The sequence below is a fragment of the Macrotis lagotis genome, chromosome 8 (genome assembly GCF_037893015.1).
Source record: "Macrotis lagotis isolate mMagLag1 chromosome 8, bilby.v1.9.chrom.fasta, whole genome shotgun sequence".
NCBI classification, from domain to species: domain Eukaryota; kingdom Metazoa; phylum Chordata; class Mammalia; order Peramelemorphia; family Peramelidae; genus Macrotis; species Macrotis lagotis.
In genome coordinates this window covers 136329010-136352673 of record NC_133665.1, presented here as the reverse complement: position 1 = coordinate 136352673, position 23664 = coordinate 136329010, and the positions used below count along the sequence as shown (strand labels likewise).

The 23664-nt window shown below is 38.1% G+C and overlaps 1 protein-coding gene across 1 annotated transcript in view; it reads right to left on the bottom strand.

Moving 5' to 3' along the window:
- C8H3orf22 (chromosome 8 C3orf22 homolog) overlaps positions 1–15977 on the bottom strand; it is a 54632-nt gene extending 38655 nt beyond the window's left edge. The window contains exons 1-3 of the mRNA XM_074198445.1: positions 15868–15977; positions 12216–12291; positions 2420–2458 (exon numbers count right to left, since the gene is read on the bottom strand). The gene's annotated coding sequence lies outside the window, so the exon portion shown is untranslated. The remainder of the gene's footprint in view (positions 1–2419; positions 2459–12215; positions 12292–15867) is intronic.
- Between the last annotated feature and the right edge of the window lie 7687 nt (positions 15978–23664).

The window sequence follows — 23664 nt, the reverse complement described above, 5'->3', positions numbered from 1 at the left end:
AAGCAAATATTCCCAGTCATTGACTCGACATTGTACTTTGTGGTCATCACTGGATACATAGAATTATAAATTTAGAGTTAGAAGACACTTTTGAGACTATCTAATCCAAATTCCTAGTTTTACAAAGAGTACTGAGGCTTGCCATGACTTGCCATACCCAATTGTTATAAGAGGTGGGATTTTAATGCCAATCTTTCTGATCTCAAGTTCAACATTCTATCCACTAGCTCAGGGCTGTCCAATCTTACTTTTAATTTTTGAAACTAATGGACAATATATTTTTATTTGCCATTTTAGTGAGAGCTCTGTGGTAGCTCAGCTTTGTTTACTAAAGTATTTAGTAAACCCACAGGCGAATGCATGAAATCATACTGCAATGGCAATGCAGGCATACTGCAGCCCCATGGGCGCACTTTGGCCAGCCCTGCACTAGATGATAGGTCTTGCAATTCAGCCTCGCTCTTCTGAGGCTGGGGAATGGGGTTTGTTGCTGTCACTCTTGGACGTGCACATGCAGATCTAAATGAAATCCCCTGGGGTCGCTCAGGCTAGAACATCTCAAATTGTTCTGGTTTCCCCCAGGTTTGGGGTTAGTTTTCTAAAGTTCATTGTCTATACCAATGTCACGACCAGTTTTTACTGGAAAGATACTCTTTCTCCAACCTCCACTGAGCTAAAAGTACAGGCCAGTGCACTTTCAGGTGTGATGCTATACAAACCCAGTGAACTGGAGAATTCGGGAGAATAAATGGAGGGCCCAGGGAAGGAGAGAAATATGAAACTCAGTGATTACAAGAGAAACCATACATTCTGATCTTGAGTCACAAGAAGGGAAAATGAATTTCTAGCTATAGACCAGTAAAACCGTCATACATGAGAATGCAAATCTTAATTTTAAAAATAATCTTTAGAGAAGAAGTGGGACATTCTGAACTTGAATTTAAATCCTGCTTTTGATATATTATATATATATATATATATAAAATATCAAATATATATATACATATTTATATTTATATTTTCCTGGGCAAGTCACTTTACTTTTCAATATATCCAGACAATTCTCTAAGACTAAAATTTGCAGAGATGGTACCAATGTTCATTGGTTGAATACATTTCCTTACCAGTAGTTCCCCACACAGATAAAATCACAGATTCAGTCTCCCTCCCCCCAAAAAAGACAATTGATGCACAGAGGTCATAGCCATATAACCAGAGTATAATGAAATATTATTTCAAAAAAATCTTTTTTTTAAATTTTCTTTGTATCCCCAGTGTGGACACTGAAGCAGACAGAGGTTAAGTGACTTGACCAGGGTCATATAGCTAATAAGGTTTAAGGCTGGATTTTAACTCCAGACTCCAGACCTGGCATTCTATCTAACTATGCCTTGTTAATACATTAAATCAATATGTATGTATTAAGCACCTACTGTTGCTAGTACTATGTAATTATCAACAGGATTGAAAAGAGGTAATTTTGGTGCCTGTCACATATCATCTGCTAATTCTCCCCCAATAGGAAGGAAATAAGTTGCACAATAGTAAGAACTCAATAAATTCTTGTTAAGCTGAATTCAAGAATGAAAACACCTTATATCTAACAGCTGCTTCAGAGTTTGCAAGATGCTTGCACCTCTTTACTAAGGTTGAGTCTCTCACCACTATCCCATTGAAGAGTCAGGGCAAATATACTATGATCATTTTACAGGGACAGGAAGCTCACTCAGTTAAAAGTTTTAGGGCTCTGTCCAGGACCATCTTCTGATTAATAGCAGAGTTAGACTTAAAATATAGGATCTCTGCTACTTAGTTCAGCACTTTCCACTACCTCCATATTGTTTTGGTCAGTAATTGGAAGGCCAGATGAGTCCATGCCATTTATTTAATTTCCTTTAAAAAAAAACTTAGAACAAATACTAAAACGATAAAGTTGATTTGGAGAAGTGATAGAACTTTGGCCAGTTGCAATGATCAATGTTATCATTACAGGATCGATGCTAAAGGACCAGTCCTTTATGTATTAACAATCTATAAACTATGTGCTCTGTAAAAGTCTGTTGTTTGAATATTTATTAGGAGGTGACTATTGTGTTCAAAGAAAATATATAAGTAGACTTTAAATAAAAAGGCAATGGATATATATATATATATATATATATAATATGAATATATCCATATATCCATGGAATGGATATATGAAAAAATCTAAAAAAGTAGTCATATAGTATTTAAGGTCAGCTACTCTGTCAACTAACATTTTTTCTTATGTGATCAGGACTGTGCAGAAAGGTGCAAAACAAACTGTCCCTGCTCTCAGGAATGGTGAGTCATTTTTAAGCAATACTATTTCACTTTGAAAATCTCTAGAATGCACTCCCTAAGAATATATCACTTTAGTTGTTGGTTTATTACATACCTTTTTTATTAGACTTCCAGTATATATGTATATATTTCTCTGTGAGAAAAGAAAAATTAATTAGATATAAGAATAAAATACTTAATATCATTCCCCTGTCTCCCCCTCTCCTCAATCACATTCATACTTCCTGGGATTCTCTCACTTGATCACTTGCAAATAAAGGAAGTTTCCAAACAATGTGTTTTGTTTTTGTTTAAAATATCATGTTTATTTTTATGGAGGCAAAGAAATAGAAACAAAAGTAGATGCCATTCAACTGAGAGAGGGGTAAACAAATGATTATTCATGAATGGAATGGAATGTTATAATATTATAAGAATATAGAGTATTTGGAGAAACACTGAAAAACTTATATGAACTGATAAAAAGTGAAGTAAACAGAGCCTGGAAAACATTACACATAATAACTACAATATTAGGAAAAAATTACAATAATCAATAACCAAAAGTGAAGGAGGTGAAATTATAATGACCAAAGGCCCCACAAAGGAGATAGAATAAAAGAAAGGATAGCTATGTAGTGCAGTGGATAGAGTGCAGGGTCTGGAATCAGGAAATCCTGAGTTCAAATGCAGTTTCAAATGCTATGGAATCCTAGGCAAGTCATTTAATCATATTTGCCTCAGTTTCCTCATCTGTAAAATGAGCTGGGGAAGAAAATGGCAAACCACTCTAGTATTTTTGCTCTGAGAACCCCAAAGTGTCTTTTTTTAATTTTTAAAATTTTTTTTAAATTTAATTTTCTTTTTTTGCTATTTTAGTTTTTCCATTACATGCAAAGATAGTTTTCAATATTCATCTTTTTTTACCAGTTTTTGAGTTCCATATTTTTCTACCTCCTTTCTTTCCCCCCCCTTCCCCATGATAGCAAGGAATATGATATAGATGATACATGTATAATCATATTTAACATATTTCCACAATACTCATTAAACAACTATTTTCCAACAGAAGATAGGGACCTATGGGTTGTGTCACAGGAGCCCCATAAAATGTACTATTTTTTTTCAGTTGATTAATTTGCTGAAGTGTTTTCCCCTTTTTCATTCTTCATTATAAGAGATGACTCTTTGGAATGGGGAAAGGAGAAAGATACATTGGGAAAATATTAAAGGGAATTATTAAAATGCCTTAAAAGGGAATTATTAATTGAAAGGGAATTATTAAAATGCATTAAAATAAAAAAGTCAATTATCCATCCCCTCCCCTCAGCTGAAGGAGGAGAGATCTGAGGGACTTTGCACCTTCTCTTTGACTTTCTAGCCACACCCCCAAGACATCTGATGGCAATGTCTGCATCAAAAGGATTTAAGGACAGACTTGAGTGCAGACTCAAATATCTATTAATGGGCCTACTAGAAAAGCTATAGATGACATATACAAAAAATATTTATAGCATCTCTTTTTGTAGTGGCAAGAAACTAGACATTGAAGGGATGTCCATCAGTTGGGGAATAGCTGAATAAATTGTGGTATATGTATGTTATGGAATACTATTGTTCTATAAGAAATCATAAAGGTCAGGATTTCTGAAAAACCTAGAAAGACTTATATGAACAAATCCTGAGTGAAGTAAGCAGAACCAGGAGAATATGTGCACATTAACAGCAACATTGTGTGATGATGAACTATGATAAGACTTAGCTCCTCTCAGCATCAAAATTAGACAATTCTAAACGACTTGTGATGGAAAATGCCATTCACAACCAGGGAAAGAACTATGGAGTCAAAATAGAGACCAAAGTAAACTATTTTCACTTTTTTAAAACTGGCTGTTTTCTTTCTCATATTTTGTCCCATTTTGTTATGATTCTTCTTTCACAACTTGACTATTATGGAAATATGTTAAACATGATTTTATATATATATATATATATATATATATATATATATATATATATATATAAAAAACCTATATCAGAATATTCACTATCGGGGGGGGGGAAGAGAAGAAAGTAGAAGGAAAATGTGGAACTCAAAAGCTTAGAAAAAATTCAGTGTTGAAAACTCTCTTTACATGCAATTGGAAAAAAATACAAGAAAATGCAAAAGGAAAAAAAAAACTAAAAAGAACATTTTGAATTCCACAAAAGAACTTCCAAGAACTGGAAATTACTACATTAAATTTTCAGTGGTGAATATCTATATGTCAAAAATCTATAAATAAGGTTTGATTGTTGTTTTGTTAATCCACTGAAGTGCAGAAAGTAATTACAGATTAAATTTAAAAGTGTCTCCTACCTCTATTTGGAGGGCAGGGGTGGGCCACAAAGCCAGTTGTTAAACATTTATCAGCACATCCTTGCTGACCTACAGATGTAACAAGTGCTTGATCTGGTGCTCCAAAATAAAATCCTATAACAACATTGTGAGCTACCAGGACACTGCAGAAGGTAAAAATAGAGGTACATCTCACTGGTCTCAGCTTAATTGTCCTTTCTCCAGGGTCAACAAAACTTCAGCATCTGATTAAAAAGTAGCCTTAATCCATATATGGAGCTCAATCCACTCCATATTTTTCACCCACTTGCTTTAAAATTCATTTTTTTATCACTCAGTCAACTCTTGCCATCAAATACAGCCCCCTTTACTAATCTGCACCCAAAAGATTCAAATAAAAAAATAAAGAGGAAGAAACCACGTGAATGGATTTTTTGATTTTTTTCTTTTCCTTCCCCCTCCCATTCATCTTCTTTTAAAACGTTTTTAAATTAAATATTTTTCAAACAATTAAAAACCACCTTTCCTCCTTCCTCTCTATTTTCATTCATTTTTAGCCAGATAGGAGTTTCTCTGTGTGACTTATCTACTTTCACACACCAGTTTGACTTCAGAAATAATAAGTTTAATTCAATTTTTAAAAGATCAACAGCATGGAATAGAAATTAGGCATAGCCATTCTTTTGGAATTATCCATTTGGCTGAATTTTTCACTTTTAGATTATTTGGGTTTTGGTTCAAGCAGTTATCTCTAGTAGTGAAAGAAATATTTCATGTGCTGCCATAGACATAGAGAACAGAGTGGCATGACAATGGAAGATTAAGGAAAACACTTTATTTTTTTTTGTTGTTGTTGTTTAGTTATTTTAGTTGTGTCTTTCTTCTCCCCTAGGTTTTCTTGGCAAAGAATCTGGGGTAGTTTATCATTTTTTACTCCAGCTCATTTTACAGATGAGGAAACTGAGACAGAGTGAAGTGACTTGCCCAGGGTCACACAGTTAATCAGTGTCTGAGGAGGGATTTGATTTCAGGAACATGAGTCCAGGTCTAGCACTCTGTTCTATGGGGCCATCCAGCTGCTCATAAAGCACCTTATAACCAGTATCAAACTGTGAGCCACTCTTTTTCCTTTCTTCTCTGACCACCTTGCTTTTGGTCTGCCCTTTGTGTGTATATGGATCCCCATCCCTCTACTACTATCTGCTTCTTCCCAGAACCTTGATTTTTTTAAGAAAAATGCCCAGGACAACCATGCCTTCAAACTCTGACTCTCTAGATGTTCTCTACCATGCTCCACCTGGGTCCCTGGCATTTTCAGCTCCTTTTTTTATGTTGACCACTTCCATGAGAAGGGTGGTAAAGTAAATAGAGAATTGGTCCTGGAATCAAAACAACCTGAGTTCAAATCCTACCCTAAACATGACTTTGAGGAAGTCATTTTTCCCCTGACTTAGTTTCCTCATCAGTAAAAAGAGGATAATAACAATCCCTACCTCTTATATACTGTGGTGAGGAGAAAATGAGATAATATTTGGGAAATGCTTTTCAAATCTTAAAGTATTAAATAAATCCAAACATTATTATTACTATTTTGTTGTTATCATTGTTATTACTGAAGGCAGGGACTCTTCTAATAAAGTTTCTTAGAACATATGATAAACCATATGTTATAAAAGATAATAAATACCATAAATTATATTTATATTCTCAGCACTTAGCACAGGGCTTAATGCATTTAATAAATGTTTGTTGACTTGACTCATCGCATCTGGCATAATTTTGGAAAAAATAGCATAGGAAAGACTTGACAAATGTTTTATCTTGATTTAATTTGTAGAAATCCAGAGCTCAGTCTGGAAAATGTCTCTACAGAGAAGAGTTTATGAAGGTTAAGTGTAATGCAATATTTTCTAGCTCACACAAAATTGCTGAGGAACTCAGTTTAAAAAAATTTTTAACAGTCATCCAGAGTGTGTACGTGTGTGTGTGGGGGGGGGGGGGGTGTGTGCGCGCGGGTGTGTGTGTGTGTGTGTGTGTGTGTCCAGGGACTGCCAAAAACAAAGGACCTGAGATAAAGGTCTAGGCAAGATTGGAAGCTCTGAGTTCAAATCCTATCTATAAGCTAAATGACCCTGGACAAGTCATTTAACCTCTCAGGGCCTCTAAGGTTATAGTTGCAGAGTAGGTACCAATCTCCCTCATTAGTGGGAGTCCTGAGATATCAATGAAACCATAGGTACTATTCAAATTTAGAACAGAACTTATCCCTTAGCAAAAAGCCCAGCTTATGATTTTGGTGGGTAGGACTACAAATGCAAATCTTAGTAGACTATGAAACTAGATCTCAGGATACTGAGAGATAGATGCTTCTTTGCCTTTACCCCAATTCCTTAAATTTGTTGGATTGCACTGTTAGAACAGTAGCTTCATAGATTGCATCACCTCAGACCTACTGAAAAAGTCCCATAAACTTGATTTTAGGTTACCTGGGTGATGGAAATGAGACTAACTGTCCCTGAGTCCCTAACTGTGGGAGATGAAGCCAGATTCCCCCATGTTCTTCCAGCATAGCAAGGGGAGTTGGAAAAGAGGAGAGTTCAGGAGGAAGGATACAGCAAATGTCCATTTTCGCTTTTAATAAGATGCAGTACACCTGGATATCAATAGTTAGTATTTGTTAGTGTACAGAATTCAGATAGGGGAAGAAACTACTGCAAATGATTAGGGGCGATCCTTTCAGAAGGCCCTCTCTGAGGCAGTCTCACCTCAGGACACTCTCCAGACAGGAGATCCCTTCCTGGGTCTACCAAAAGCTCTCTCTCAACTTAACCTAAGTTGAGCAACACTAATTGGAAAATTATAAGGGGAAAGTATCATGTACAATTCAATTCAATCTGGTTCATTTCAAGGAAACAAAAATTTAGGGGCAGCTAGGTGTCACAGTACATAGAGCACCGGCCCTGAAGTCAGGAGAACCTGAATTCAAATCCAGCCTCAGACACTTAATAATTGCCTAATAATCGTGTGACCTTGGGCAAGTCACTTTGTCTTAATTTAAAAAATAATTTAATTTAAAATGAATAAAAATTTACTAAGCACTGGAGAAGTTGAAAGAGAAAAAACATGAAGTAGTTTTGAGTGTAGTCCTAACTCAATATTCTACTGTTGTTCAGTTGTGTCTGATTTTTTTATATCCTATTTGGGGTTTTCTTGTCAGAGATACTGAGGTAGTCTGTCATTTCTTCCTCTTGATCATTTTATATGTGAGGAAACTGGGGCAAAGTGAGGTGAAGTGATTTGCCCAGGATCACAAGGTCAGATTTGAACTCACAAAAATGAGTCTTCTTAAAGCCAGACCTAGAGCTCTCTCCACTGCAATACCTGGTTGCCTCTAAAGAAATTTCTTTTAATCTTAGAAACAGCAGTATGCTTGCTTATGATCACTCAATAACTTTTTTAATCAATAGATAACCTTTGCTTCGTCATAGATGCTTCCTAAACATTAAATTGAACTGATCCACTGTGCATCAAACAGAAAGCTTCTATAAGGGGCCATGAGATAGCAATGGTGGATCCTGAGTGTCCTTCCTCTCAAAATGATTACTGGCCTTCCTCTTTCCCACCCCCATTTTGGCCAAAGCAGGATTTCACTTCCTTCACCACCATACCCTCCCTGCCACTTCGCTGACTTTGGGAATTCTTTCTATTTATTCTTTCATGGACTATTTAACAATGCCTTGAAGGAAAGGTTATCCTTGGGTGGTCTTTGTAAAGATATCAGTTTGGGGAGCTCCGCCTAACAAAAACATGCTCAGCTAGCCATATCAGTTCAATGTCTTAGGAAGCACAATCTAAGAATCTTTTGCATATATATATATACCTTCTGTTCCAGAATGTTGTACACAACCAATGTTCTACCAGTAGATGTCATTATAGTAAGAAAAAAAGGCTCAATGGTATCTCTGCTTAGCTCATTGCTAAAATTCTTAAGGATAAGAGGAGAGCTTGACAATATTTACCCCAAGGTTGCACTGCCTGGAATGTGTGTCCTTGAAGGAAGGGGTACTTTGTTCTTTGATTTTATATTTCCAGTTAAAAATAACTGCAGGTATAAAAGTTATGACTATTCCTTACACTCCCAAATTCCCAACCTTGGGCACAGACATAAAATCTAGGAGCAAGAAAATCCTTTGGAAGTTGTCCAGTTAAACTTATGAATCCCTTTATTGTTGTTTAATTGTTTCAAGGATATCCGACTCTTCCTGATCCCATTTGAGATTTTCTTGCCAGAGATACTGGAGTTGTTTTGCCATTTCCCTCTCCAGCTCATTTTACAAATGAGGAAACTGAGGCAGAGTGAAGGGACTTGCCTAGGATCACATAGCTAAGGAAGTATCTGAGAGTGGCTTTGAATTCGAGTCTTCTTGACTCGAAATGGCACTTTGCTGCCTAAAACTCCTTTACATCACCCAAACTAGACCTCCCACCAAAGGAACTCAAACTGCCTTCCCAGGTAGCCCTTTATCATTCTGGTTAACTCTAACTTTTAGGAAGCTCAAGGTACATAAGCCTTAATCTACCTCCCTGCCAAATTCACTCATTGCTCCTCATTCTATCCTCTCAAACTGAGCAGAACCCATCTAATCCCTCTTCTCTGTGACAACCCACAAAATAATTGAGCCTTGCTATGGAAAACCAGTCTCCACATCCTTTCTTTTCTAGAATAAACACCCCTCCTTCCCTAAGGCAGTTCTCATCATAAGATATCTTCAACAAAGTCAACAGACATCAAGTCAGACAAATTAAGACATGATCAATTCTGAAAATGTATGTCTCATTCTGCACCAAAAGGTAGCAAGATGGCACAGTGAATAGAGTGTGAGCCTCAAGTGAAGTAGACATCTCCCCGAGTTCACATCTGAACTCTGACACTAAATGTGTTACCCTGGACAAGTCACTTAACTGTACTTGCCTCAATTTCCTTAATCTATAAATTGAGCTGGATGGTAAACTACTCCAGTATCTTTGCCAACACCCCAAATGAAGTCACAACAAGTCAGACATGACTAAACAAGAACAAAAAGCAAAAGGCAATTCATTTCCTCCTTTCTTTACCAGCTGAATGCATACTAGGCTCACTTTTTAAAAAAACTTTAAAAAAATGTTTTTCTTCCTCTCTCATGTTTTTTTCTTTCCCCTTAGCTCTACTTCCTCTTTCACAACATGACTAATATGTTAAACACATGTACCTATACAACTGTTACCATACTGTTCAAAGCCATATGGAAGGAAGAAGGAAGGGAAGAAAAATGTGGAACTCATAAATTTGCAATTGGATGAATGTTGAAAAACTATCTTTGGATGTAATTAGAAATTGTTGTCAGGGATGGAGAATAAAAAGTATTGAATCACTGTGGTATAGTCAAAGAACAGCCTTGTAATAAGGAAGTTTGTAAGGATGCCTTGTATCTGTGTGACCATAGCCAAGTCACTTACTCTTTTAGCCCCTCCAGAGTCAGCTCTCTGATTTTCAGAAAATTTGCTAATCTTCCTTGGTTGAAGGAATTCCATTTTGTACAACTATTTTTCAATCATATCTAGCTCTTTGTGAACCTATTTGGGGGTTTCTTGGTAAAGATACTGAAATTTGTCATTTTCTTCCCCAACTCATTTTACAGATGAGGAAACTGAGGCAACCAGGGTTAAGGAACTTGTACAGCTAGTCATACAGCTAGGAAGTGTCTTGAGGCTGGATTTGAACTCAATTAGATGGAAATACAAAATAAAAATAAAATAAATTAAATTTTTAAAAAGCATGTTCCCTCTCCAAATTTTGTGTCATTTATGGATATGATAAGTGTGCTTTCTGTGCCTTTCTTGAGTCACTGAGAACACCATCAAACAAGTTTACTGGGGGCATTTCATTAGAGATCTGTCTCTAGGCTGACAATGATCTATTAATGACTATTCTCTGAGTTTAGACATTCAATCAGGTGCAAAATTACTTAACTAAGCATCTAGCTCATTTCTCTCCATCTTATCCAAACCATCGCACAAGCATCAAATGCTTTGCAGAAGTCTAAGTATGCTATACCCATATCGTATCTATACTATACCCACATTCCCCTTATCTACCAGGTTAGTTAGCCTGTCAAAAAGGAAATGGATTCTAGCATGACCTGCTTTGGATGAAGCCACACTGAAGGTTTTCAGGGAACACTGCATCCTCAAGTGCTCATAAATGGATTGGGACATTCTAGAATTTATCCAGGAACAGAAGTCAACTTTACTAGTCTAGTTGGCAGACTCCAGCCTCTTTCCCTCTGTGAAAACTGAGACAATATTTGTCCTTCTCTAGTCCTGTGGCAGTATTGCTCTTTTCATCTCAGATCTTTTAAAGATGACTGACCAAAGTTAGCAATCACATAAATCTGTTCTTTCAATATCCTGTTATAATGTAGCTTCCCTGGGTCTAGGGAGTTAGAATTTGTTAAAGGTAGGAAGATGCTGTGAAATCACCTTTTATTTATAAGATCATAGATCCAGATAGCACTGGAAAGGATCTTGGAGGCCAGATGGTCTGACCTCTTCATTTTCCAGATGAGAACAATGAGGCCCAGAAATGGTAAGTAACTTTCCCAAAGTCATACAGGTGAGTAAGCATTGAGGCAGTGTTCTTGGGTCTCTGTTCCCTGCTAATCATTGTTCTAACTATAATTATTCTTCGAAGAAAAAGTCAAATCAAAACAAAAAAGTTGAACAATTAGGCCTCTTTTCTTTTCCTCCCTCCCTCCCTCTCTCTTTTTTCTTTCTTTTTTGATTGTAAGGGCAACAGGGTTCACATTTTTGATTAAAGAGGGTAAGAATCCCTAATTGGCAGCTAGCTGGTGCCACAGTCCCTACAAAAGCCTCAACGGGTGTCAGGAATATTCTTCTAATTGAGTTCAAATCCAGCCTCAAGACACTTCCTAGCTGTATGACTAGCTGTACAAGTTCCTTAACCCTGGTTGCCTCAGTTTCTTCATCTGTAAAATGAGCTGGGGAAGGAAATGACAAATCATTTCAGTATCTTTACCAAGAAAACCCCAAATAGGGTCAGAAAGAGCTATGTATGACTGAAAAACATTTGAACAAAACAGAATTCCTCCGACTAAGGATTAACAACTTTTCTGAAATTTATAACTTTAGAGAGCTGACTCTGGAGGGGCTAAAAGAGTAAGTGACTTGGCTATGGTCACACAGATACAAGGCATCCTTACAAACTTTCTGATTACAAAGCTGTTCTTTGACTATTCCATAGTGGCTCAATACTTTTTATTCTCCACCCCCCCATCCACCCCTGACAGCACTCTTACTCCTTCTTTGAATATCCTGGCTAAAAAAACCTCAACCATGGCACCATGTAAGGGCATAGGAATAAATCCCTTCTGCATTCTGAGGGGCTCAGGGATGAACAGTCTTGTTAGTTTAGAGAACAGGACAATGATCAAGCAGGAGGAAGGAGAGAAGGAAAATAAGTAGCATTGATGGAAAGAGACAGAAAAGTGCCAATGATGATTATCTTAAATATTACCTTAATATTACAAATTACCCTAGTAGCAGCTGCTTCCAATCCAGGACACCAGTGAGGGCAAAGTCTCTTCTGAGCCCTAGAAAAAATGTAATATTGGCTGTTCTCCCTTTCTTTTTCTGTGGGTTTGAGGACACATACCCCACTTCTTTTTTGTGCGTCCCTTTCTGATTTGTGGCTACTAGAGTCCTCCTCTCTTTCTCTCCCCATCTCTTTCTCACTCAACACAAACATGCCAAAACACACATAACCTCCCCCCCCCCAATTATTTCCTCACTTAAGGTTTATATATTTTAAGATTGATTTTTCTTTGTTAAAAAAGGCTAGATTCCTAAAAGAGGAGTTTTCAGGCTTTAAGAAGCAAGAATGGTAAAGATTTGGGATGGGGCATAAGAGGGGGAAAGACATTCATTCCCCCACTATCTATGAATGAAATCATATCACTGACAGTGTCCCCTTTCTCTGCTTTGTATAGACTCAAACATATTTCTGTTAGAGATCCTTCAGTTTGTAATAGTTTCTAGAGACCTTGTCCCAAACATCCTTGGAACGTATGTATAGTGAAGAACCCATAAGTAATACCAAAAGGTTACTATGATTCACTTGTTTTATAATTTCAGATTTACATATATTATCCTGATTTTGATTCCAATAGTCAAGAATACTTGAATTAAAAGCATTATCCATTAATTGCAACTGTAATGAGAAAAGTGGTTTTCAAATTGGAAAGGTAAGTTATCACATATATATGCATATATATATTCTTTATTCTTGAAAGCAATTATCAGTTAATTCTCAATCATATGTACAAATAGAAGGGGTAGCATTTAATAATGACAATCATAATAGCTAACATTTATATAGTACCTTCTAAGTGTCAGGCTGTGCTAAAGGCTTCATCATTTTTATTTCATTTTATTCTCACAACAATTCTGGGAGGTTAAGTGGTATTATGTTTTCTATTTTACAGGTGAGGAAACTGAGGTAAAGAGAGGTCAAATGACTTGCACAAGGTCAAGTGTACTGTCTGAGGCTAAATTTAAACTCAGGTCTTCCTGACTCCAGTTCTAGTGCTCTGTCTTCTGTATCACCTGGCTATCATGCTAAGATCGAAGAACTACTCTTTTTGGATCCTCCCCATTCTTTCTCTTTCCATGAAATCTAGTGGGTGGTCACTAATGTGGTAGAAACTTGGAAGTGATGAAAACATTCTTCTTACACAGAGATCTACCAGGTAGTTTTGGCTTATAACATAGAAGATCCTTTTTAAGAATTTAACACCAAGTCTTTCCTGCTATTTTTGTGTACGTGATAGATGAGGGCTACACAATTAGTACAGTTAGGAAGACTGAAAGAAACTGTTTGCAAGGTCATGAACAGTCCTGGATTATTGACAGGGGTTTCTAGTGAAGAGCCTCAGGCATCTACACTTAGCCATGAGTTAATTTTTTAAATCAGTAACCCCAAATAAAGGCATATATGATATGCTTATCAACTTTACAGAAGGTATATAAAGATGGGAAGGATCACTACTTTGGATGACAGATTCAGGATTCCAAGACAGGAACAGTTAATGGAAACCTAAGAAGACAAAATGTAGTATGGATAAATAGGAAGTCATATTAGGGTTCAAAAAATCCAATTTCATGAACATGAGATGGAAAAAAGTGTGCCTGTGGACAGCAGTTCATCCGATAAGGATTTGGGGAGTCTTATTGGATTTCAAACTCCATAAGTCAACAACGTGGTGATATAGTACCTCAAAAAACTAAGGATTTTAAATTGCATTGAGAGGCAGTAGGGAGGCAATATAGCCTCGCATATCTCTTTGCACTGGCTAGACAACATCAGCAGTATTTTTTTGAGGAAAGATATTGATAAAGTGGAGAGCATTCAGAAGGAAATCAAAATCAAGGGTCTAAGAACATATTGTAAGGATCAGTTGAAAGAACAGGTTTATCCTGGAGAAGAAAAGACCTGGAGTGGTGGGGACGAGTGAGGGGGAGGATGTATCTTTTAAGTCCCAATTTTTCTTGCTTAGTACTTGAGGAGTAAAAAACAGTTTACAAATGGACAAAATTCAGCCTTGATATAACGAAAAATGTCCTAACAACTTTTGAGTGATCCCAAAGCAGAATGGGCTGCTTCTCGATAAACCTTAAAAATCATTAGGTTTTTTTGGAACTCTATCATCACATTGTTGTGTTGAGGAGCTTGAAGTTCAAGATTCCCAAATCCTCAATGGATGAACTGATGTTTATAGGTTTATAGGCATACTTGAAACCCCTTGTGGGCATGTTTCAGAGAGGTCCTTTTGCCCAAGTGGGGTGCACTAAATGGCTTCCTTCCAAATTAGGGGCCAAGATTTGAATTCTGTGTGAAAATATTATCTCAGGAGGTAGCCCATCACAACTGGTGTGATGCCATAGAGTACTGAATTAGAAAACTAGGATGCCAATATTCTAAAACCAATGACACCATTTAATGGTCATGTCACTGTGAACATAGAACTGCCTCTTCTGTTTCCTCATCTATAATAGAGAGGGCCTACTGATATTAGTGTACTGCCTCCCAAAGTGTCTTGTATTTAACTACGTGTGTGTGTGTGTGTGTGTGTGTGTGTGACTTCCTTGGCTTCTTTTAAGCTACAGCTAAACTTTCATCTACATTGTAAAAGCTACAGGAAGCTATCCCCAGCCCCTCCCAATTCCAATGCCTTGCCTGTATCAGTTATTTTCTATTATCTATAGCTTGCTTTGTATGTATTTGTTTGCATGTGTTCTTTCCCTTTGGACTGTAAGCTTCGTAAAAGCAAGGATGCCTTTTGCCCCTTCTTATATCACCAGAGCTTAGCTTATCCTAAGTACTTAACAAATGTTTATTGATTGATCCACACATACACATATATGTGTATATAACATGGTAACACTGTGAATTAACATATGCACATACATATGTATATAGACACGCTGTCTTATTAACATATGCACATAGTCATTGTCAACATATGCATATTTATTTAATATTCCTATTTATAACTGCACATTCTTTTCATGCTCTCTATATTTTTATACATTCTTGTTGTCTCTCCCATTAGAATATAAGCTTGCTTCATTCTAGGATTTAAATCCCTTCTAGCTCTAATGAAGTTTTTCTTAAAAGTGATTTGAAAGGGAAGGGGTGGAGGCAGCTAGGTGGTGCAGTGGATAGAACACCAGCTCTGGAGTCAGGAGGACCTGAGTTCAAATTCGGCCTCAGACACTTAATAATGACCTAGCTGTGTGGTCTTGGGCAAGCCACTTAACCCCAGGGCCTTGCAAAAACTAAAAAAAAAAAGGGGGGGAAGGGGTAGTCTTGACAGAATAAGACACGTGGAAGAGGGCGAAGACCCAAAGAGGCAAAGTAGTTAGAGCAATGGGGAGGGGATGCTTGGGGGACAATTACTCAGGATGAACAAGTAGTGTTAGAAGACGGTCAAGTATTGTATATTTTGTCCATTTAAAGGGGCCAGGCTGTCCTAAACTCCTTAAGGGGAGAGTGGATTCATTTATGAGTTCTCTGATGCTATTAGCCCATGGATGACCAAGGGCGAGACCCTAATAGGCCAGGTCTAAGAAAGAGAGCTGATATCTGCTAGAGCCATCTAATGCCTTACCTTTTTACTGCCACCGATGTATCCTTGAGGGCTTCCCAAGTATATTGTTTTGAGTACTTTTTTTGCTGGCAATGCCACTGGGATTGCTTTTTCCTGTCGTTACAAGTTCTCTCCTTCTAGGGATTACTGATCTGGGCCTCCTCAGTCAGGCCACAGATGTAGCGGTGTCTTACATCTTTCCCTTCTCTGACCTCCAAAGGTCCATGAATTCAACTTCCTTTCAAATGCCAGTACAGAATGACTTGGAAGGAGCTACGGAGGTCTGGAAGAAGAGGCTTGGTCCAGTAGAAGCATCTTAAGGGTTTGGATAATTGGGGCAAGGGTTCTGGGTCCCTCTCTTGGAGTGGGGGGAAGTGGGAAAGCTAGAGTTGAGTCTCACACTCACATTGACGGGAACTTAGTCCTGGAGTTTTGGACTGATTCAGAGAAGCAGTTAAGGGGAGAAGATATACCAAAGTAAGCTAAAGGAAGTAGGGAGAACACCTGAAATGTTAGCACATAAAGCTTGACAGCTCTGTCATCAAGGTAATATGGGTGGAACTTGAGACTGGCTGCCTGGTAACAGCACCCCCTCCCTGTTCTCCCTAAGTGCCCTTCAACATGGTGATCCTTTGTGACATCTTTCCTCCTTAAAGGTGCTTATCCTGAATGTTCCTCAGCAGAATGGGGAAGGATCCCCACCAATGCCTACAACCTTCTTCTTTAGCATCCTTCTTCCTCTAGAGAAAGGAACCTCCAATGGGCTAGAACTAAAACCACAGAAATGCCACCAGCTGTTCAGTCAGCCCTTTTCTTCTTTGCTATTAGCAGAGATTAAGTTTATGAGATCAGCCAGTGGAGACCCTGGGAACTGAAAAAAAATATGCAGGGGGCTGGAAAAGTTGGTTTAGGAAATGAGTCACTGAGTCTACCGTGACTAGGCCTAATAGAAATTTCATTGAATGAACTGGTATGAACTTTAAATGCTGAAGCCTGCTCATTGTACAGATGAGAAACGAAGGCCCACAGAAATGACTTTGCTAGAGCAGGCATACAGGTCTTCGGACTCACAATTTGACCTGTGTTCACATTACTTATAAGAATTAAAGTTGAAAACACAAACCCTTTTGGTCCCAAGCTCACCATGGCACAGCCTCCAAACCCAGCATCATAGAAGGGATGAGTGAGCTGAGAATATGGTTTAATTCTTATAGCCCACCTCAGAAAACTCAGGAGGGCAGGTGCAAAGAGAACATCCACACTCTATCAGGAGGGTCATTTTGCTAGTTGCCATCCCACTGAAGGAGGAAAAACTAGCCTGTGGGGAAGAAATCCTTTCTATGTGCAATGCCCTATATCACACACTGGAAGAGACAAATAGAAGCAGTCCCTGGCCTCAAGGAACAGTCTATTCCCTAATTTAATTTGGAAGAAACTTCTCCATATTAAAAAAAGATATTTAAAAATATATGTTGGGGTGGCTAGGTGACGGCAGTGGATAGAGCACTGGCTGGAGTCAGGAGCACCTGAGTTCATATTCGGCTTCAAACACAACCCCATCGCCTTTCAAAAAACCTAAAAAAAAGTAAATGTCAATATAGCAGTTACGTTTATTTGATTCTAGCAAGCTTATGAGGCACTATTATCCTCATTTTATGGAAAGGTTATTTAAAAACAAAACCTATAGAAAGGTTATAGACCAAGAAGTTAAATTGGCTTGTCCAACTAGTAGCTAAGGCAGAATTTGAACTTGGGTCTTCTCGACTCTTTAAAACCTAACTACCATGACATCAAGCTGCCACTATAATAAATATAAAATTATAGTGTAGTACAGGGGAGATTGATGTGGGTTTATTTCATCTTATTCCATTAAAAAAAGGTTCATTGAGAAGTTGGGGCTTGAACTCGAAAGGGTAGTTGAGAATGAAAAAAAAAAGGTTCAAGTTTGGAGGCAAAGCCATGAAAAAGACTATTCAGTCCATCTATCAGATAGAAAGGAAGACTCATATAGTCGGTAAGAAATGAATTTGGAGAGATTATTGGGGGTCTTAGGTTACAGGTTTTGAGCAGGACGTTTATTCCAGCAGTTAATCTTGTGTAATGTATAAACTGGAATGGGGGAAAGGGAGTGACTTGAAGGCATGGAGACCAGTTCAGAGTAACTCTGGTCATCAGAGGGCAGCAATGGAATACTAATGAGACACAGGACCAGAGTTCAAATCCCACCTCTCGCAGTGCCTTTGTGGAAGTGATAGTGACTTATTCTCTGTGCCAGTCATCAGTAAATGGCCTAGAAGACCCCCTATGGGTCATATTGTGTGACCCATATCTCTAGGGTATGACCATAACCCATTTTAGCATTTCCATAGATTATAGGTACATCTTTCTTTGAAGCAGCTAGAAGTGCACTGTTGGACTAGTTAGGTGATCCTGGCCACGTCACTTAACCTCTCACTCAGGTTCCTCAGCTGTATTACCTACCCCCCCCAGGGGTTTTAGGTTGATCAAATGAGATAGCCCACGTACAGTGTTTGATAACCTTAAAGCAGGACATAAATCCAAGTTATTATTCTCTGTAAGACAGAAACCCCATTTGCCCACATTAAATTTTAGTATATGTTCACTCAACTATACATTTTCCTTCTAGGGTGAAAGCAAAGCCCTTGTCCTATGTGGGATATTTTCCCTTAAACAGAATTGAAATTGTCTTGAGATTTAATTGGTTCAGAGGACCAAGGTTCATGCTATTGATGCAACTTTCTGGTCACCTGAATGCAAAAATGCCTGGAGAGTAGAAGCCAGCAGCTTGACCAACATGGCACAAGAAAGCTGGGCATCAAGCCTGTCTTCAATAAAACGTCCTTCCCCCCCTGTGGCTAAATAAGCATCCTTTTGTTAACCTTTGGACAACATGAGAAAAATCTCATCCCATTCCAATCTCAAACCCCAAGGTAGCAGGTGGAGCTCAACAAGCTGATTATTGCTCCCTAATGCTGGGGTGTTCTTTCTGAGAGCCCTCCCATTTATCCTGCATGAATTGTCCGGTGCATGGCTATTTGTCCGTTGTCTCTCCCTCCTGACTGTAAAATCCCTTTACCTTTGTATCCCTGCCATCCAGAAAGTGATTAATAAATGCTTGTTGACGTGGCTTGACCTCCTATACCCTCTGCTACCCCCATGACTCAGTACCAGTATATCAAGCACATTTCTTCAAGTCAGTTTGAGGAGAGGTGTACATTTCTCATAGCAGTTTTTTCCAAAAGAAACTTTGAGACAATCTGCAGCTCAGACACAGCACAGGGTGATGCAGTAAATGGTAGGTGAAGTTAATCTGAAAGAGACATCTATATTTCTTTTTTTGACAAAGGCACAGTGAAACAGTCCTAGGCTCTCTTACAAGAAACCAAAACTACTGCAAATTTTAGAGTACCAAGGGAGAGTTTAAACTCAACCTATCAACATGTTTTGATCAAAACCTGAATAAGAGCTATTGCTGATCATTTACATATCTAAGTTTCTATAGAAACCCATCTGTGTTTGGCATCCATCTGAACTGTTCTTTAGGTAGTGGTTGCCACAGCAACGGGTTGTCTGCAGCCTCTTCCTGAGTGATCAATGCCCAAGATGAGTGTTTGAGATGTCTGAAATACATAAAGGCCAATGAGGGCTTCTGAGACATTTTCAAGCCTTAATTCCCAGGGGATTTCTAAAGCCTACCTGGTTTCTCCCTAAGGGATTCGATTTGGAAATTAATTAGGAGCCTGGGTGGGGGCCAGATGTGCCTAGGAATTATTCAATCATTTGGGCAAGGTGCACAGTAGAGTTCATGGTTTGGGGTTCACTGCTACAACTACAAGCATGTAAGAGAAAGGTGAAGAGAGTACATCTGAACCCCTTTATATCTCTAATCTCTTTAATCCCCCCCTTTTCCCAGTCAATAGTCAATCCTATTCAGAAACTGATCAACATTTTCCACTAAAAATATCAAGCCCCAAATTAGCTTCTTCTTTCAATCAATCCTCCTCTTTTTGAAAATAATGACCCGGTTTTGTTAGAAGACTGAGCAGGGAGTCTATAGGTTTAACACAGAGAGATGCCAAGGTACTCATACATTTATGTGCCCACACTGATACACAAGTATCTTTAAATAAGGCATTTTTGTATTCTCATTTTTCCACTGAGAGGTGAGGCAAATTTGGCTTTCTTAGCCCAGAAGCTTCTGTGCATCACAGGTCAGCCAATGAGGTCTCAGCTAGATAGAAACTCATGGAAGGCAAGAACTTCCATTTTTGTTTTCATGTTCAGTGACTGGCACCTAATAAGTACTTTACCAGTTTAGGAGTCAAAAGGACCTTAGGCATATCCAGGCTCCCAACAAACTCTGCTACTCACTCTTGTTACCTCTCTATACCTTTTGTGAACCTGATGTAGGTATATGCTTATTTCAGGTAACAATGTGAATGGAGAATGGCATAGAAAATATAAAGTGACCAGGATAATTTTCAGTCATATCTTCACAATACTGACAATGACTGCAACTATCAAGACATAACTGCTGAACATCAGTGTGCAGAATCTAATATCAATGGGTCAAATCACATACCTGTTTCCTTTTAAGAACACGTGACCAACAAAGACCCTGGGGGGGTGTGGTGTCCAATGGCTCCAATATGGAGAAAATGCATTGAAAGCTGGTTCATCACATTATGGGAAGCTGCTAGAGTCAGGTAATATGTATGAGGAAAAAACACCAGATGTCTTACAGGTTAGAGACCACAGAATCATCAACGGATGATGGGGAGATCCAAAAGTTTGTGCAACGGACAGAAATGGTTGCAGAAACGTAAACACCAAAGATAGATTTAATTTTGGTAAATGGCGTATCTACCCTCCTGTCTTGTGGTACAGAATAAAGTTAGAACAGAATGTGTGTGTGAGGAAGAACCAGAGGTAAATAGGTTTATAAGCAATTATAAGAGCAATTAAAAATTCACAGCCACAGTCATCCTGTGTGTGAGTTAATGAGCTTAAGTAAAAGGCAATGTTCTGATTATTCCACCTAGTATCAACGACTAAGGAAGCTAGTAGGCATCTGTGAATGGAAAATTCAAACATCATCACTCCCATAGTAATAGATTTAATGAAAGAACTGATTTAAAAGTAAATTATCCAAGACTAGTGAAGTGCAAATAGAACTGTTTTATAAATCTGCCAGTTCTCTTCCAAAACCAAACCCCAAATAACTAGTTTTTTTTTCTTTTTTAAGGCAATGGGTTAAGTGACTTGCCAAGGTCACAGAGTTAAGCAATTATTAAGTGTCTGAGGTCACATTTGAACTCAGGTCCTGTTGACTCCAGGACCACTGCTCTATCCATTGCACCACCTAGATGCCCCAATAACCTGTTTATTTACATTTTATCTATCTACAATTATCCTTATGACTAGATTATACTCAATGATGGCAGAGACAGCATCTAAAAATTAAAATCCAAATAAATACCACAACACCAAGCTGTAGTACCATGGCTCAATAAAAGTGGCCTGATCCTGAGCTGATTAAGTCAAGGTGATGTCACTATTTAGTGATTAGGGTCATTCCCATTTTTATTCAGTACATCTTCCTGAGCATTCATGCTACATAAGCTTGGAGTCACAGTCTGATTCTGTTCCAAGTTAACCAGGTCATGTACCCTCCACTTTTTAAAATCAACTCAGGTTTCCAGCTGTCTGCTTCCAATGAACCTTCTTCAGGAATCCCAAGTCAAGCAAGACCAAGATCTTCAAGGAAATTCTAACTTAATAGTCTGTGCTCATTACTACCACGCAGAGGAAATGTAGAGCCAAGAGAGGCATGTCTTCAAACGACAATTCAGGGTAAAGAGGTCACAGCACGCTTGCAAGGAGCAGAGGTACTGACTGCAGCTCATGAGCTCCATTCCACCTAAATTGCAATCATTATGTATTTTAACATCTAGGTATGAAGAGTTACATCAACCTGCAAACAAGTACACACACACACACACACACACACACACACACACACACTTATTTATAATCCTTCATTTCTTTCTCCCAGAGACGGCTTTCCCAGAAAAGTACTATAAATAAAAAACAGTCCCAATCTCACTTAACACAAAACAATTCAGAGATGGGGAGCCCAGAAAAGAAGAGTTGGAAGGGTGTCCAACCACTTATAAGGGAGGGAAGTTGCAAGACTAAGATTTCCAAGAGACACAGTAATTCTCCCCTCACCCTGGCCCCCCCACAAGGCAATGGGGTTAAATGATTTATTTGCCCAAGGTCACACAACCAGCTAATTATAATGTGTCTGAGGTTTGATATGAACTCTAGTCCTCCTGACACCAAGTCCGGTGCTCTATCTACTGCCCCACCAAGTTGCCCCAAGAGAGACCATAATTCAAAATGTTTCTTTTACTCTCTGCCCCTGCTCTTATTCAGTCCTTGAAGACAAAATAAAATCTATCAGACCTTGTGGAAAGTAAAAGGAAGCAATTCAAAATTGTGATTATGTGCCTCAGCTAAAGAACTAAATCCAAACATTTATAATCTTTTTTTTCTAGCCTTCGCACAGCAGGATTCTAATGTTCCGACAATTCAGAATTATCAGTTAAATAAGCACATTTACTTTTAAATGTAGAATTAAAGCATCAACACAGACACAATCTCCTAATTCATTTGCCATCATAGATCTAAAATTCAGTTCCACACCCATCCACTAATCAATCTACATAGAAAGCTGTCTAATCCACCCCTCCAAAACAATGCTACCAGACTAACTGGTTACTATACTCATTAAAAGTGAAAGAGCATTAAGATCAATAGTAATAAAATCACCTGGATCTGAAATATAAATGTTTGCCACAGTACAAATTAAATTTCATACCACTTGTAGCAGTTCATTTATTGAACCTAGATTTCAAAATACATTGTGGATTAGTTAAAAACAATTTGAAATTACTTAAATTTCACATAATATAATATTGAAAACAGTCTTGTAATTTTATTCTTTGGACTAGTGAAAAAAAAAAAATTCAAGCATTTCCTCCCCCTAAGGTGAGAATCTTTCTCATGCTAGAGGCAATACATGAGAAAAATGGCTTCAAGTGTGTTGACGACATAAGGAAATGCATGAGTAAGAGAAAATCGTGAGTCAGGTTTCTGAAAGAGTGGAGGATAAAATGCACTCCAAGAGAAATCGGCTTATTGAGAACACTATTAGACACTGTGAAGCACTGTCTGAAACTCTGGCCCAGTTCAATCTCTGTAGTGTCAAAGGGCAAATAAGAATGGGGAGCACTGATCATAAAATGTCAGGCAAAAAAAATCCTGAGTTGTACAGAGATTTTTATGGCAACACACACACCCAAGTAAACCACTTTATATCTGAAGACCTTATCAGAAATATTTCAATTTCTAAAGTCCAAGACCACCTGTGAATTCTAGGTTGATCTATTACAATAGTGCAGTTTTACAGTCAACTTTATTTTTGAGTACAGTTTTTTTTACAAATAACAAACTGGGAAGACAAACATATTGAACTAGTAAAGTTAACTGTGGCTAATTGTGCAACTCCCAAGTTCCTTCAGGAGAACAATCAGTCAACTAAACTGGAAAGGTGGGGGGAGGGGTCCTGACTTACAAGGGAATCATCAGTCATAGCTCACCTCACAATTGGGTTCTGAGCTATAACATCAAGGAAGCAGGATCACTGCCTTTCCAAGGAAGTCAAGATTTCTTAGGCAAATACCCTGCTGCTAGGCAGTTTTCCTTGTTGATGATCTTTCCTACAACAACCAA